General features: G+C 42.2%; 1 protein-coding gene across 1 annotated transcript in view; it reads right to left on the reverse strand.

Annotated features, from left to right (window-relative positions):
* Positions 1–4,281, reverse strand: part of hpca (hippocalcin) — a 78,506-nt gene extending 74,225 nt beyond the window's left edge. The window contains exon 1 of the mRNA XM_037693158.1: positions 4,024–4,281. The gene's annotated coding sequence lies outside the window, so the exon portion shown is untranslated. The remainder of the gene's footprint in view (positions 1–4,023) is intronic.
* Positions 4,282–5,940: the final 1,659 nt, after the last annotated feature.

Here is a 5,940-nt window from a genome sequence, read left to right on the forward strand (position 1 = left end):
ACAGGCTTACACAGATTGAAGCTCCGGTCATGAGGTCTATGATAGTTAGTCGACAGTTAGAGAATGAAGAGACTCATTCCACTTGATTCATGGGAGAATCCTCACACTGCTTGTTGTGCCGTGCTCTCTAAAATAGTTATTGAATCAAGTGTTTAGTTATGGAGGTAAATGTACAGTAGATGTTTAACAATCCGTTAAAATACATCAGATTGCAGAAAATTGCGTCTACTTTATTCAAAATTTTCTGGGGGAGAGGACCCCCCCACTAATGTGTCCCCCCCACATTACAAATGTTTCTGACACCATTGCTACTACTATTACTTTATTTATTTTATTTCTCTTAGGAAATGTGTGTGGAGAGACATATTCCTGCTGCTACGTTTGATTTTTATTGTTTAAACATGAATAAATGTGTAAAAAAATAAATGAAACTGGAACTGTCCCCGTTTCTTAAATTGATCGTAATAACATTTCATTATTTTTGGTCTCTGAGCTGGAAATGTCCCCAGATTTAATGTCAGAAATCTGCTCACCTTACATTAAATATGCTATGACAGACGTGATTGGTCAGCTGAACAGCATAGCTTAAATGCTTCCTCTGCTGTGTAAACTTCTATTTTTATGCCATTTAACTGAAACGAAACCACAACTATTCCCACACGCAAGCAGCGCTACACGGGTGCGTCCTGCACCTTGTGTTTGCATGTAGCATCTTTAGCATTCTGTGTGTCCACCTTTGTTACACAGGACTGTAACTCTGGTTTAGATTGGCCGAATTGCCACAAGTCACCTCACCCACCTTCTAATCAAACCAGCATCAACAGGTTTGCGTCAGTCCCACCAGTCTTCAACCAGAAGGAGACGAAGACGTGTGATGCAGACTGAGTGAAGACACCTTAACAGTTAGCCTTAGCTTTTGCATTTTATTAGCCTTAGTGTTAGCAAAGCTATGTTTTTAGTTAGTGGATTATGGGTTAGCGAAGGTAATTTTTTGGTTAGCTGTGCCCACCACTGCCTATATGGCAGCATCATCTATATACATTTAAATGTCTATAAAACTTTTAGGGTAATCCTAGCATACAAACAAACAAGGGTCTAAACAAGAACCTTGTGGAATGCCCATTTTCTCAGTTTTGTAAAGTTGATTTCATCCAACCAACTCTGATACACTGTTCTGCTTTTTGCCCATGTCTGTCTGTTAACAAAATATCCTGTGTACACTTAATTAAATGGAGTCAACCAGATTCAACCTGGCTGTTAAAACACAAAAATGGCTGATTCAGTCTGTTAACCTAAAGTTTGTGTGTCAGTAGCTGAGACTCATCCCCTTCTGTTCTTATTGCTAACATATTGGTCAAGATATTTGTTTGAATTTTCTTCTATTAACCATTAGGCGTCAACACTGTCAGTCTGTTAGCAAAATATCTTATGAATCACTTTATGAGTTTTATTAAAATTTCAGGAAAAATTCACTGAATTTCCATCCACAACTGATCATCTTTTTCCAGATTTGCTCAAATTGTCTAAACTGTAACTTTGTCATTTGTCACATTAGATGATCCCCATTTAAAACTCTGGCAGGAGGGACGAGGGTGATATGCATTCCTTTAGGGCTCATAAGTTTTTTTTTTTTTTAAATAGTAAAATAGTCTTTTGTGCTGTCCTTGAGTCCAACAAAGTCAAATGAAATGAAAATGCAATAAATAAACGAGGAGACAAAGAGGCGATAATGAAAGCATCACTCTTTGCTCTGCATGGTGACCCCCCCCCCCCCCCCCCCGGTTGAAACACCTTAACGACATAAATCATCTGCGAGGAGCCTAATGCGTCTGGGTTTAAACTGTACTACACAAGCTGAAGGAGCGCGTGTGTGTTTTTATGAGTCTAAGTGACATCGAGAGTAGTGCTCCAGCACACATTTATCCTCTTACGTAACAACTCGACTAGCATAAGCGCATGCAGGCTGAATAATGCTCCAACACGCCGAAGCATGAGCAGCAGAATTCTGAATATTTCAGATGGAGTCGAGCAGCTTTCCACGAGATGTGATCCCGTACGGATCAAATGAGCAGGTCACGCCTCAGCATTCACATTAACCTGTTGTCACACCAAGTCGCTTTGGCTATTCTGTTCACAACGAGCCACCCTAAATTATAATTAAATAGTCACAACAATGGAAGGAGGACTCCAAAATCATGTTTAGACCTACAAATAGACGACTTTTTGCTGTAATGCCACTTGTCTGGCCCTGACGCTAAGCCTGGCACAAACTTGTTCAATCCAGAAGGATTATATGGAAGGCGGGCAACAGCTGGGTGGCATTTAAGAATAAAGATGAAGAAGCAAATACTTGGTGTTATCAGTGAAGCACAACTCAAAGAGAAGCACAGATCATGAATACCTCGCTAAATATTGTGTAAGACGGCATGTTAGCATGAGCCCCTGAGGACCACAGGACCCTTGCTTATAAATTAATTTGCTTAGTTGCTATAACGCTACTGACAGTCAGTGAGAGAAGAATGCATGAAGGCATGTTTGCATGGGGAAAGTGTAAAAATGAAAATCAGTCAGAAAACTGAATACCAGCTCAGTTTGAAGATAAGGTCTAACTATATGAAAACATAACTGCATAATAAAATGCACATACTCTGTTTTAGAAGCAGGATGAGTGCTGTTCGGGAGAAAAGCACCTTTAAGTGACAGTTCAGATCTTTTGGTATATAGAATGTTATGAAAATTGAATATTGTACTTGTTGCAGATGTTGTCATATGTCATATGTTGGGTATCTTGAATTCAGTGTTACATTTGTACACTTGGTGGAAATGTTTGAGCTCTATGTTGTAAAATCAACTAGAATGACACCCAGTCATAAATCTAATGGAGAAAGTCAAAGAATTCCTCAAAATCTAATATGTATGTAAAATAGTCCCTCACTACATCGCAGTTCATTTTTCGCGGACTTGCTCTATCGCGATTTTTCAAAATAAGATTGGACATGACACACATTGGCTGATTGACGGATGAGCCACATGATTGGCATGGAATTTTTATTTAAAATAAATTATTTTTAATTATTTAGCACCTATGCACAGCCCACAGCTGTGGGAGAAGCTTCCTCCCGCAGCTGATCAGCTGATCTCCATGCAGAGCGGAGAAGTGGGCGTGACTAAAATAAACTACTACTTATTACTTGCACTACTATTCCTACTCGCAGTTTTTCACTTATCGCGGGGCTTCAGGGTACAGATCCCCCGCTATTAACAAGGGCCTACTGTAATATAGGGTGATGGTCCAGTCAGAATTAAAAGTACTCAATACAAACTATGAAAAAAAAGAAAAAGAATCCCAAACTATAGCAAATGTTGCAGTTTGAAAATGTTCACTGGCATTCCAGATACAATGCTTGTCTGAAATGCGGGTATGCAGTGAATGTAAACAAGGCACTTTCGTCTTCATACTTAACAAATCTGAGCTCATATTCGGTCAAACCCATCAGAACTGTTATTCTTACAGAAAGTCCATGGATGTTGTCAGTGTTGACTCTTTTTCTGTTACTTTGGCCGTCACAACACACGTGGTTGATATCGAGGAACACATTTGGCTCACAAGTTCTAATTTAAGAACACACTAGATAAAAAAAAGAGTGGATTTTGCTTTTTACTTTATGGTTTGGGCTGGTCTTTATGACTTTGGAATGAGTAGCTATAACCTCTACTCCACCACGCTGAACTCTACTTAAAAAGAGCTGAACTGTCCCTTTAAAGCGCAGACATCCTGCCCTTTGTCCCACGTTAACATCATTCATAAAAAAAACGGCCTACATGGGCTCCTGTGCTAACGACTCTTCAACATTTGGACTTTACATGCACGGAACGGCGCACGCGCGTCAAACGCGCAGCTCGGGGATGTTTCCGGTCGGAGCTCATATTTTCACACCGACTCGTGTTTCCTCTCCAGAAGCGGCTCCAGGAAGATGTGACAAACAAACAAACATCGACCCCCCCTTTGTTTCGCCTCCTTACCCGCTGTGGGTGGAGGGGGTCCCCGCTGCGCGTGCAGGACAGCCGGGTTGGAGACGCGCGGATGCTCCTTCCGTGCCTCCGGAGCTCCGGGAAGAATAACCTTGTCAAAGCGGATCTCTTTTGTAGTTTGACCCACAGCTTCTTCCTCACGCACGCACGCACACCGTGTCACGCACAGTCTAACACGCGCTTTCAGTTGAGCTAAAGCAGCCGGAGCTGGCTGCAGCCGTGATGCTGCGGGATGCTTCCTCTCCTCCACAGGACAGCTCTCTGGCATCAGTGATGTGGATTTAAATGAGGGGTGGGGGGTTGGCTCTACGTGTAGGGGTTTAATTAGACAGCCCTGCGCCCATTGGCTCAGCCCTCCTCCTCCTCCAGCCCTCCCCGCTTCACTCATGGATGTGTAGCTCGGTGGGTCACAACACTGACAGAGGAGGAGAGGAACAGTTCAAGAGAACACCCCCTTCTCCTCACTTTAAACCTCCATGCATGCTGGGTTGTTTCCCCATCATCCCCTGACTGGAGACACTGGTCCTGTACAGGGGGATGAATCACAGGGTGTAGATCAGGGGGTCTGCAACCTCTACAATCCAGATCCATTTAAGCAAAACAACTCCCTTTTAACATGAAGAAACCTCCAGCAGAACCAGGTTCAGGACAGGCAACTGTTTGCTGCGACTGGGCTGGGGCTCCACAGGAAACAGGCTCCACAAACATGGAGAGTAGAGCAAAGACAGCAGCAGAGTGAGGTGATACAGTCAGTTTGTCCTCCAGCAGTCTACGCCTATAGCAGCAGAACTAAGGGATAGCTCAAGAAACCCAAGCCGACCCACAGTATATTTATCAAGAAGGAAATTCTTAAATCTAGTTGTAAAAGTAGACAAGGTGTCAGAAAAAAAGCCAGCCACAATGTTACCTTCCCTACATACCCCATAGTTACCTCCATACGTGCACCCCCTTACCATAATAAACAGTAGTCCCTCACTACTTGGCGGTTTGACTTTTGCGGATTCGCTCTTTCGCGGGTTTTCAAAGCAAGACTGAACATGAGGAAAAACATATTTTTATATATATATATGGTATATTAAAAAAATTGTACAGGACACATGATTGTCAACTTTAATATTACTCACATGATTGGGACAGTACGGGATACAGTACAGTTAAAAAGTTAAGGAAAAATAAAATACTTTGGACATGCGCCACCATTTTGTAGTTTCCCCTCGATAAGTTCACACTGCATCCCTGCTCATAATGACTACATTTCCCAGAGGCCAACAGGGCCTCACCCAGAAGCCCCGTTGGCTTCTGCTGGGAAAGTTTTGATATGATTGGAAAAAGTTTGGTGCTTATTACACTGACTTCAGAATAAAGCAAATGCAGAGAGCCGCACAGAACCAGCAGTATAGTCTACGTGATACGCAGGTATACAGAGTATACCCACTAGAAAGTTTAAGAATTTAAGTATATCCACTTAAAAGTACCCAATTAATCAATACATATCATTAGGCACATGTCATTGATACGTTAAATGGTAGTTAAATGCTTCTGTAACAATCTATCCTCACTGGCTCTGTAACGATGCGTGCGCTTTCCTTCCCTCTCCCTGTTCTCCTCCTGCTTTTTTGCTCTCTGTCTGTGTATCGGAGCAGCTCCTATTTTTACATATATTCCAAAATGAAAACTACTGTTTTGGATCTGACCAACTGGACTTTCGATGCAAATTACACATTTTTTTCAACAAAGTGGCAGGGTCCTGGAGAACCCTCATCTACTCAGACGACACGCATGCAGCTGGATACATCTCTGGGGAAATGGAATGTGATGTGTCTACCTCTGCTGTTGATCGAGAATGCCAAAACTGCATATAATTAGATTCATGATAACAGGTTTCCAGTTTTTGGAATAGTTTGGATC

This window comes from Nematolebias whitei, chromosome 19, assembly GCF_014905685.2.
Source record: "Nematolebias whitei isolate Nwh7 chromosome 19, NemWhi1, whole genome shotgun sequence".
Lineage (NCBI taxonomy): Eukaryota > Metazoa > Chordata > Actinopteri > Cyprinodontiformes > Rivulidae > Nematolebias > Nematolebias whitei.